At 29.6% G+C, this 12634-nt stretch overlaps 1 protein-coding gene across 1 annotated transcript in view; it reads left to right on the top strand.

Moving 5' to 3' along the window:
• The window catches only part of LOC119667308, a gene marked incomplete at its 3' end in the record, with an annotated part of 92803 nt that overhangs the window by 1274 nt on the left and 78895 nt on the right, over window positions 1-12634 (top strand).

Genomic DNA, 12634 nt, shown 5'->3' on the forward strand with positions numbered 1-12634 from the left:
TGTTACATGGGTGTTATAGTACTCTATTAAGAGTAAAAAGTTTTTTTTAATGATAATGAACAATTTTTTATGAAACTTTTATATGGAAGGGTGGGTGTTGCATGTTACACCTCTGCTATTATTCGGGCCACAGTATTCAGTTGTCAAATGCAACTCCACATCGAATGAAAGTAATATTTAAATACATTCAAGACCTTTTTGTAACTTTAGATTTTAACCATTGTCACTACGATACTCCCACTCATGGCGCCAACCTCAATTCGTGAGGACAGCTGAAGCTATTGGTCCTAGTCTCTATGGTAATAGATTTACGCATCCGATCAGGTGCCGCAAGTAAAACTTATTAACATTTATACTCCAATCAGTGTTGTGTGAAGCCTACTGAATTTTAGTTACCTCAATCGACAGGTATGCCTTAACATCGAAATCTTCCTACACCTTTCAAATGCGCTTAGTATAGTACAGCATAATGTAGCAATGTTTGGTATAATTCAAGACGATGTTAAAGCCTTCTAAGTGCAACAGAAGCTTTATTTCCTTCTTATTTATCCTGTTATAAACATATCTCTATAGGTTGCATGGGTTTCACACTTTCTGTTAAATATCGTAGCGGATCACTAATATTCCCAACAGAAAATACGAAAATTGAAGTGTAAAAGGTATGTTGAGAATATATTCGTTGCATTAAATGCATTAATATCGGTTGAATATATTTTATGCAATCAACATAGCCTTAGTTTCTTTGCTAGTCATTCGCACGCGGTTTCATTTCTTCACACTTTCTATTAAATATTGTGGCAGCTTAATGATATTCAGAATATTGTCAGTCCTAAATTCCATCACAACTCCGCCTTATACGTATATTTAACCATAATGTACCACCTACGGTTATTTAGATGGCATAATGTTCTATTATTATTATCATGAGTGGATATCGGTAACATCAGAAAATTCAGGTCGATTGTATCTCTTCCTATAAGTAGGACAATTATCTCTTTACATGAAGTAAACTCGCTCCTTTTCTTGCAAGTACGTTTTCTGTCATTACTTTTTTTTATTATTGGCTGAAGTCTTGATGAAAGTTGACTTATTTACATGTAATACTAGTGATAATGCGTTTTAAGACATCACACAAAAATTTTTACAATTAACATTACCTAAAAAGACCAATTAATAGAAATTCTGTGCTATTTTTGTGATGTCGATTATTATGCCTTCTCCAGTTTTGTAGCTTTGAAGTTACACATAACTTGATTGTGTTCCATTTGCTATTAGCAAGCAGAAGAAAGTAGAGGTAAGTATTTATTTTTTCAACGATTTCTATAGAACATTAACCGGAATTCATAAAGGATACATCTAAGGAAGCACCAAGGTGCCCGAAACCGTCAGTTTTTTTATTCTCTTCAGAATGGTGTGAACTAGCCGGGGTCGCTTGCCAATTGCCTTATATTCTTTAACTAATTTTGATTTTATATCGAAGGATTGAAGAGCTTCAATTGCGCCACAACCCTAGACTACAAAACAACACAACTAGTTATAGTTCTTTTGTAATACTTACAAGGTATCAGCAAGCTTACTTGCAATTAAACCCCCCACTACAGAGGTCATGTTCAAGATTGTGTTTTTTTTTTGAATATCTGGTTTTGATTGATATACTGTAATCTGTTTGTAGCGCGACAGTTCAATAAACATAACAAAATAGTTCATCAGCAACAACAATGGGTTTTGTTTAATAATCAGTAGCATTATGCAAAGTTCTGGTTTTTGAACTTTAAATTTTGCTTATTAATGGAACTAATAAATTAGATTGCGTTTCGAATGGAGACAGACAAGATTGAAATTTTCGAATGAAATTTGATATATTCAAAATATATAAAAAACATAAATGAACTTTTGCATTTATACACATTTAATTTCATTCATCAAAGATACAGATTTTGAGTGCATTTATTAAATGTCAAAGTAGTTAAAACTGAAAGCAGTTGAACTTGATATTTCATGTTCTTGGACATGAAATAAGTCAGTGATATTTAATGAAGGTGCTAACAGGTTATTTCTCAAAATTGAAATCGGTGATTAATAAAACTTTTATTACGAATAAGATAATGAATATATGTCAGATATTATATCACTTTTTATTTAGCAAAAAAAAAATAAATGAAAAAAAATTTTTTATGGGCATAACTGATATATAAATTTATTTATGTCGTTTTTTTTTAATATTTAAATTTATTTCAAGTGTAGAAAAAATTAATGTGGACATGATAGCCTTTAGCTAAAGCGAAGAAAGTACAACTTCAACTGCACAGCAACCAACGTTAGTTTAATTATAATTTGAAGCGTTCAAAAAATATTTAATTTTTGTTGTTTGTGTGATGTGTGGAGTGTGTTTTGCAATAGAAAACACACAAAACTCGACCACCGGCAGCTGGGGGATCAACACCCATTAATTAAAACATCGCAGGTATCATGTCAAAAACTCAACTTTTATATTTTTTTTTGCTTGCACTGAACATACTTAATTTACCACACGCCGTAATAACAACTACACCACGAATAATAATATTTTAAAGTAACTTCTTTTATGAAACAAGCATTGATCAACGTTCGAACAATGGCAATAATTGATCGAATTGAATATTTGATTAATTGGTTCGATGAGGTGTACGCGGGCGTATACGTAATTACTAATTTTATTGCCTCTTCACAGGCGAAGCATAAAGGAAATTTGCATAAACCGTGCCGAAAGCATGTGTTGTAATTATGTAAGCCGCTAATAAAATAAAATTAAATTAAATAAATAAAAACATTAAATAAATAAATATAAAACAACAAAAAAAACACAAATAAAATATATGTAGATATAAATAAAATAATTACTCATGCATAATACATACAATATTAAAAAAACATTAACTACTGATTTTTTCACTGTTTCAAGCTAAACAAAACCATTCACAACATTATTTAAATTTTATTTGCATATAAATATCACTATTTTTTTATTTTATCTTAACAAATTAATTTAACTAAAATATGTAAAACATTAATGAAAAATAGGCCAAAAACGCATATGCCGGCATCATTTGAAATGCTACTAACTTTTTTTCCTCTCATACAAATTCACTTGCGTTTTTGTTGTGCCTGCAGACTGCCAGCGAATAGTGAACATTGAACACTGAACACACCAATAATTACAACAACAAAATTGCTGGAATATTTTTATTTTTGCTTTTGCCACTTCATTGTTGCTATTTTAAGCATATATGTACGGTTGTTAGTATATTATCAAAAAGGAAAGGGGTTAACCTTGTAAATTCACACAAAATTAACTCCTCGTCCACGGCTGCTGCTGCTTTACTGCGGCTGCTGCGACTGCTGCGACTGGTGCTGCTGCTGATTTCTGTTGTTTGTTGGCGGCGTGCTCATTTAATGCATTTTCTTTCTTGTTATTTATTATTGTTGTTGTTGCTATGGTTGTTGTTATATTAGTATTATAACGCACAAGTGTAGATTGATGGTTGAATGAATGGACAGACATTTTATTATCAGTGAAGGTAACTTAAATAGTTAGTCGGTGCGTAAAGCCTACGTCCGAAGCATAAAATATTATGGACGCTAAAATTATACGAAAATGTTTCAATTAGCAATTTCGTGACGTATACTTAAAATACACTTGAAAAAATTATATGAGAGAGCAGTTGAAGATAAGTAAATGCTCATATTAAATTGTTTAAACACGCATATGTGAAATTTTTGATTTATGTTATTTGTCCAATATAATAATTGTTTAATTTTATTTGAATTTAAAAATTACTTTCAAATTTTTAAAATAGTAATAAATATTTTTAGTCAAATTTTTTCAATTGAAAAAGGAATCAAATTTTTAATGTAACATAAAATTATATACAACCTTATAATATATGCAAAATTCTATAAAACTTTTAATGTAGCACAACAATATATATAATAATATAAGTAAAATTTAAATGTCGGATATAGTAAACAATAATAGTTCGTTCATAATACATAATTAATATCATTATATTTGTTTATTATTAATATTATTAATTATGGTTACTTGTTACTTCCTTAATTGGCCATTACAACCCTTTATCGGTCTGAATCCCTTATAAGTTATAATTACGTCTCAAGTACCTATGTTATTTAGTAGAATGAAATCGTGATAGGTTACCCAGCTCTGTACATTTTGTATTTGAAAATATTTTAAATACTTTTTAATTTGGAGTGTCATACCCCATTCTAACGACATGTCGCAGGTAGCATATCCGCTATATCAATTTTAATTCTTATCAAAAGTTTTATAAAGAATTTTCCACTCAAGAAGAATTTCCTCATCGTTAATTTTTATACACCATAAAACATATTAAGTAGTGGTATTCGATATTAAAACCAAATAAATTCAGATTTAGAAAAATTATTGAAACCCTATGCCACACTGGGAGAAATGGACAATAGAAATAGTAGTATTTGAAATTTTGAATCCCAGATAATATTTATAACATCAAAGTTTATTATTTATTTATTTTCCAAAGGTTGTTATCGTAAAATTTTAGATGACGATATTTTATTTAGAGAATTTTCTTGAATAAAAAATGTTCCAAAAAACTGTCTATGTTAATCTTGTCTATGCTATATTAGTGATAAATATCATTTCAAGCAGTCTAATGAGATACATAAAAATAAATGTACGCGGGTTAAATAGATGTAAGCTACTCACATTCGAGTTGGCTGATAAATAAGTTTTTATGCTATGGAAGAGTTCATCAATCTTTACAGTTATACTATAGTTCTTAAATTAAGATTTTCCACAACCTGGATTACAAAATGGTCAAACTATTTGTCATTAAGTTCCTTATTTAAGAAGGCAGTCAGTCCTTTGTTGTTTTTATATCGGTGATGTTCCAAAACCCACCACAAAGTAATGGATTTGATTTATTCCAGCTCATTAAGAAGTGATATATGATTTGTGAAATACTGTATGGCTTGTGAAACCGATTGGCTGCCAAATTTTATTTGACTTTGTTTGGCTTTCCCATCAGACATTCGTGAAGTCAATGACAGAAAACTCGATTGTAACCTAAGCTACAATCAATAGGAAAATATATTCTTTTTATCTTATAAAACGTATGATTCAAGAATAACAATAAAAACATCAGATTTCATGTGAAAGAAGATGTTGTAATCTTGAGTGCAGATGATCTATAATCCAAGAAGATCATAAATATTTCATTTACAAAAAAAAAAAGATTTTACTTTTTTGCAGTGTACAATTAAACTAATTTAAATTTAAAACTAAAGCGAAACATTTGTATTATTAGAGCGCAAAATAAAGTCTGAAGTTGGTGTGGATCATGCAACGAATGTGGTACCAATCGCCGAATCACTGTGCATACATAAATTTTACGCCATTTTCGCTGTTACTCCGACCGATCACCGCAACGCGGCTAAGACCAGAAAATGCTCTGCATTTTTCGCCTAATAAACACTAACAAAATGACCATTAAAGATTTGCTAATTAAATAATTTATTATTTTGTTGCATTTATTGCATTAACTGCACTTCATACGTACGAATATCTACCGTGCAATGTTTACAAAGATCGTAATAAAGCTTTAAACTCCTTTATTTAAGAGCCGAAACTGTAGAATGTGATTTCGATCTTCCAGTTTAGCTGCTTGACTTTGATTGAGTAATGGGTTTCTATGGTTTTATAACTTAATTCCACAGCTATTCAGCGTACTCAACTCAATTAACTTCATTTCGCAGAAGAGGTAATAAAACTTCTTAGTTTTATAATATCTGTGAAAAAATTTGTTAAAGTAAACAAGACTTAGAGTGAGTCTTACAAGTTTTGTAAGTTGATGCTTTTAACTAAACTAAAATTAAACTAACTAAAGAATAGTGACTAACAAAAAAAAATTGAAAGATCAACTTCAGCTACACAGCTACACTACACTTAGCACAAGTATTAGACATTCAAAATATGCCTCTCAACTATCATTACGCAACAACGAGGTTTAAGGATATAGACATCTATGAATTTTGAAAAAAAAAAAGTGTTTCTACTACTCATTTTATCTGCATGTGTCCAATTTTTGTCAAAAAAAAGGGTTTAGTACTTGTATAGATTAACGTACTTCAGGAAGAGAAGAATATACTTCATAGATTCATAGATTAATATGAGTACATAATAATGCGTCTATATATTGCCAAAATTGGACAGACAAGTCTGCAGATCTCTACATTGACTTAGTCCAAACGTCTAGTACATGTATGAAGAAACGCTAATGCTGTGGTACTACAACGGCTCATTATTTGAGCTTAAGTGGGGTTTGGGCACAAACCACACCAACCTTACCTAACCTAGGTTTGACAAGATTCTATTGAGGATAGTACTTATCTCTATTTTCTTTAAATAATAATATATGAATATATGAAAAATAAGTAAAAGATATTTAAATCATAAATAATTTATCGGAATTCTGGATGTCATATAACAGCATTTGATCTTGGGAAATCATTACAGAAGATCGCTTGAATCCTACAAAACTAATTGCAATCTTTTCTGGATTTGGTATATAAAAACCCATGCATTCCTACTAATACTTACTGAAAACATTGTGGAAGTTTACAGGACAGAAAAGTATTCAAGCATTTTCTCTGTGACTGTATAGCTTCGACTCCCAGAAGAAACAGACTTTTAGGAAGGTAAGTTTTTGATAGTTTATTGGACGGTTCACTGATAATGACAAAAGATCTTTTAAAATATTTAAATTCAATGGTATGCACTCAGTTTCTATCGCTTTCGGTTTCCTGCGAGCAATGTGGTAGCAAAATCCCAAATTATCTCCATTTAAGAGTAGTAGAAGGATATATGTAGACCAGCCAATGCAACAAATCTACCGACTAAATATTTTTCAACGTTATTTAAAAATTCTTTTTTATCCTGTCTTTAAACACCAAGAAATCATTTTCCGCCAATATAGAAGAGCATATCCAATTCAAAATATATATTGATAGTTGTAGAAACAATTTTCCTTACAAGAGGAAGAATCTTAATTGATATCTATAATTTTGTGAAGTTTATTCCCTTCTGAAACATAAGCTATAAATCATAATAAGACTTCTCACAAAAAACCGTTTTTATACAAGTGAAATAGTTTAACTGAGATGGATTGAATTTTGATAGATTTAATTCCCTTTGGACTATATCATGATACTTTACTATATCATGGATACTTTAATGAATAAATTGTAATTAATTTACAAAAAGCCTTTTCAGATTGGAGTTGTATCTACGTTCTTATATATTTATTACTGATATGTATTAAACATTTATAAGGTTTAAAGTAGATATTTAAAAAGACTACTAAAAAAATATTTTATAAAATAAATATTATAAAATCATTTGTAACTTAGCGAAAATAGATTGACTTTAAGCTTTAAATTTGGGAGGGTACGAGTTCAACCCTTAATAATTACATTTTCAAAAACTTAATTGTGAATAATTAAATATAAGAAATAATTTCAAGACCACTAATTATCTAAATTTGACTATATTCAAAACAGCTATATAATCAGCCAAATTTTCAATTAATTAAAAATAATAAAAATTTTGTTGTTGCATATTGCTACTGCCTTATGAAAAACAATAGTTTATAGTTTAAAAATCAATTAAATATAAAATAAATTATTATTTTTTTTCTATAAAAATAAATTAAATAACATTAATTATTTTCAAACATGTTTTATTTGATCAGTTGAGGCAAAGGTTCATATTGACGTATCTGAGGTATTGCTATGATAATCACTATTTCAAATGAACAAGTATACTATTTTTATGAAATTATATCAGCGGTCAAATATTTTATTATATATTATGTCATATTGATATATTCATAATTTGTTCTACTTTTTCAAAAAAAAAAATAGTAACACAATCTCTTCGTCTCAAATTACCGCTACTACACAAATTGTTATACTTGCAACTAATTTGTTTATTTTTATTTAAATTACTGGTTAACAGACCTTTCTGTAATTTATACTTAGAACTGCTAATGTAGACATGTGTACTCATATGTAATTACAGTTTAGTAGGCGATACACTTTGGAGCAAGCAAGCGTTGACATTAAAATCAGGTTTAAATTGCATATCTCCATCGAGTCGAGATTGCCTAAGTGGAGTTGGGTCAGGTAGCAAATTTGAAAGTGTGTCAATCGGCTGCAACGGTTTCTTTGATTTTCAGGTTATTATTGAAAGTCATAAAGATTTACTGTATAAATTAGTTATATTTTTTATTAAGTTTAATTATAAACATTTTATATGAATTTTCCAAATACAATAATTTACACATTTTTCAAGAAATTCAAGCTCCTGTGATAAATAATTGATGGAGACCTGCAAATTATAACAGGTATAATATAACAGTTTACTGCATCTCCCAATTTAATAAATATATTAAATTAAATAATATAATAATTAAATGTAAGTTATTTTTATAAATAAAATAAATTTATATTCATGTGGAAACTGTTAAATACATCTGTTACTATATCTGACAGAAAACAAATGATTTCAATTAAAATATATATTTGAAGTCTTATAAAATAAGAAAAGGAAAATTGTGGGAATAATGAACATGCATGGAGATAGTACTGGTTCACCCAGAACTGTTATGCAAAAAAGAGAAAGAAAGTGATGGAAATGCATGGGATTAGAAAACCGGGATTACGCTAGAAATCTTCTAGAAATGTCTAACGATATTGTCAGTAAGGACTCGTCTCCGATTTGATTTCACCTTATATGAGAGCTTCTGAAGAAAATCTTTTACTAGTATATCAACTGATATAACTTTTAAAGTGTATTAGATGCATCAACTATTACAAAAATTTCAGTTATGTATCCCCATATCACCTGAAGGGTATATTAGATTATATTGGATATACCAACTTTAAAAAAAGAATCAGTTAGATAACTTTCAATTTTTATAAAATATTTATATAGCTCTCAATTGATTTGTAAGTAACAGACCTATCTCCGGTTTGACGTCATTTCATACGGAAGATCTTAAAGCGAAAACTTGTACCTATATTATATACCACCTTACAGGTTTTAAGGTTTAAAGTTCATATTTCATTCTTTTATGTAGAAATTACCTAGAATAAGCGTAATTCGTTGATTTTAAAAGAAATTTTAAATTTAACAATTCTTAATATTGACCTTAAGTAAAAATGTTGTAACCTATCTTTAACTAATTTATATAAAGACTAAATAGTATGAATATTATGCAAATGGATCTTGTGGTTAGGGAGTCCTTTTGGTAAAAACAAATACAAACTTATTTTATATGTATATTAATATATCTTTCTATATTTCATGTAAACAATTTCTTAATAATAGTCAAATTACTACTAGTAACTTTGAGGATTAATCCAATTTTTATTGAGATAATAACAACAATAGCATGACCTGGTTGTTAGTATATGATAGGCAATGCAAAGCAGTGATCAAAGGGATAATCAACTAAAAGTTAATTTTTTGAACATTTCTTTCAAGAAATTTATTTTATACTATAATATACCACCTTCCTAAAGTCACATATCATTTAAATCAAAACCATGTCATTCAACCAACGCAGCAATTATGCCTCCGTGATATTGCATCTATATAATATGTTTAGATTGATGGCAGTAAGTCAGCCTCTCATAGAGGTAGATTATAGATGATGCTGAAACACTCCCCTCAACACTCCCTAAATGTACTTGAGGATCAATATATATACACATATCTAATCATTATCAATTCATCATGACATAACTGAATGGTAAGCAAAAATATTGTTGATTCAGGATTGTATCTGAATGTCTCTTCGAACTGGAGAGATATGCTACGTCAGGCATATCGTTACCGGGTTTCGGGTAACGTCTAAGAATTCCAAATTCTAACATTTTAAGAGAATTTTTTTAATAACACTACGAATAAAAAGCACTGTTGACCACAAATTTATGTTAATGCGCGAAAAGTCGTCCATATCGAATTTTGCCCTAATTTCTGTGTACTAGTTCGAATTCGTTCATTTTAGACTGGATTAGTCTATATAAAGAATAAATCAGGAATATAATTAAAAAGTAATGTTTCGTTTATTATAATAAATAGAAATTATTTTGAATTTGTTATAGGTCAACTTATTATAATATTATTATTACAATAAGTTGATATACGGTTTTAAGTCTGAAGTATACATATAAATGAAATATTTGGTTAAATACTTAAACTATTTAAAACCAATTTTTGATTAACTAGCGTATAAAAAACAAAAATAATTAAAATAAAAACATTTTCAAAAATAAATACATTTCATAAACAACTACGATACAAAAAACATATAATATTTAAGCGTATAAAATTTATGGCTCAGAAATGAACTTTCGAACTTTTGAGTAATTTCTCTAAATCTGAAGAAAAAACATCTTTTTGAACGAAAATCTCATCAATTGTAGTCAAAACAAGCTAAAAATTTGCTTAATGCAAATACTTTCATTCCAACAAACTTACTGACACAAATCCACTGAAGTTATTGCGACTAATCCTCAACTTTGGTCTGGTTTGTCTGCATATTTGGATGCAGCAAATTCCCTCAACTCCGAAATGTGGGCTAAATTGTGCAGTTCACAGCAAACCAGTCTCCAATGACTATGAGTGTGTGGAAAAAGTTGCATAACCACCACTGAAGTGCCTTCACGAATATAAATAAATTTGAATTAAGATAATACATATTTTTCTCATCTTAAACATATATTGCTATTGGCTCTAGGATGGATTTTCAGTATTATGATAATCCAAGAAGATGGCGAATTGCGGCCTTGATAGAAAATTTCCCTCTACTTACTTCAAAAAATCAGATCAGACTTTGATATAGACGATTGAATAAACTATTAACAAAGTTTATATATATTTGTGGATTGCGTTTAAAATCCACAAAGTATTATGAGTACTATACATGAATAGGTGCAACCGAAATGACAACTTAGATTATCTTATAAAAGTAGGAATTTTGCCTTTCCTAAAGTATACAATTATCGCACACATCTGCAAAAATTATTACCGATAAAGATTATAAATTTATCAGATTATTAACAATCTAAATTTCAAAGATTAATCCATGCAGATTGGGCAGAAAGTCCCTACTGCCAAAGGTACCACAACGTCGCTGAAAGTGCAGAACATTACGACCGCTTTAAATAGAAACATGAAGTACTCGTGGAGGCTCTAGGGTATCTACTATCTGCTAGCAGTATTGCACAGGAAATGTGTTCAAGCAATTTCAGATGAAATGCAGGAAAACGTTTGTAACTCAAAGTGTGCTGGGTCTTAGACATTTTGAAGAGAAATGAGCAGCTCTCTTACAGGTAATAACAGAGAAATTGTTGTGCGACATAAATTATTTTCAGAAAGTTTCTTATTTTTAGTTTCGCAACATTCCATTTGTGGATTTCTCTTATGCTGCTATCATCAGTCGCTATTATCTTGGGCTGTATACAATATGATGGTCGATCTCTAGTCCTCTAAGACTCTCCAATAGTTAAGCTTACTATAAACTATAGCTTTCCCGTCTGATGTATGATATCTGGAATAGCTTCTTGACATTCTTTCCTTCTAAAAGTTGGAGTCATGCCCGTATTTGCGACTATAAAATCTAGTCTGGCAACCATTTTTAAGACTTGCCTTCCCTTTGAGTTTTTAGTTCCCACACCCCATTCTATTGCCCTGGGCGATAAATTCATTAAAAAAAATTTGAAACCGGCGACTTGACACTACTCTTATTTAAATATTATACTTAGATCTTCCATTAAATTTCTTTTGGTCAATCGACAATCCTCTATAACCATATTGTATATTTTTAAAATGGTTTCTGATAATGATATAGTTCTTTAATCTCCAAACAAACATTAAAATACCTGCACTATAATCAATTTATTCAAATTTACCCAAAAACACTGACATATCAAATTAAAATTGAACACAAAGTTAATATGACTTCAAAGTATTAGTTATACTACTGATGAGGATATGGTACTCTTCCAACTAATTAAGCACCCTAGAATGCTTATTTCTATAAAAATCGCGTATCTATAAAGTCTTCAACTGCATTTATTGAGTAGAATAAAACACGGAAATACAATAAATTAAATATATTGAGAACATAAAATTTATTATATATAATATTGTATATCATATATATTGTTTATTTATCAGTTATCTTTCGACTAGGGTTTGGGTCCATAATCTATATGCAATACAAACAAGTGCGTATTTCATAGCCTTTATTCGTCGGGTTTAATTCATTTAATAATTTTCTTTTAGTTCGATCCACTTAGAATCCTAGTCACCCACTTATAATCTTACAATATCATCAAAAAAATGTCTGGCTCGAGAATTGCTATTTACTCTGGCTGCTCTTTAAGCTCTGTCTTCTTGAACTTTCAAGTCGAAACAGGTCCTTGAGCATTATGAGCTCCTACTGTTACTTGCAACTCGGAATATAGTAAAACTTTACTGGGTGCCGGGTCACAGAGGAGTTTTGGGAAATGAACAAGCTGATGAGCTAGC

This window comes from Teleopsis dalmanni, chromosome 1 (genome assembly GCF_002237135.1).
Source record: "Teleopsis dalmanni isolate 2A chromosome 1, ASM223713v2, whole genome shotgun sequence".
In the NCBI taxonomy this organism is placed as follows: domain Eukaryota; kingdom Metazoa; phylum Arthropoda; class Insecta; order Diptera; family Diopsidae; genus Teleopsis; species Teleopsis dalmanni.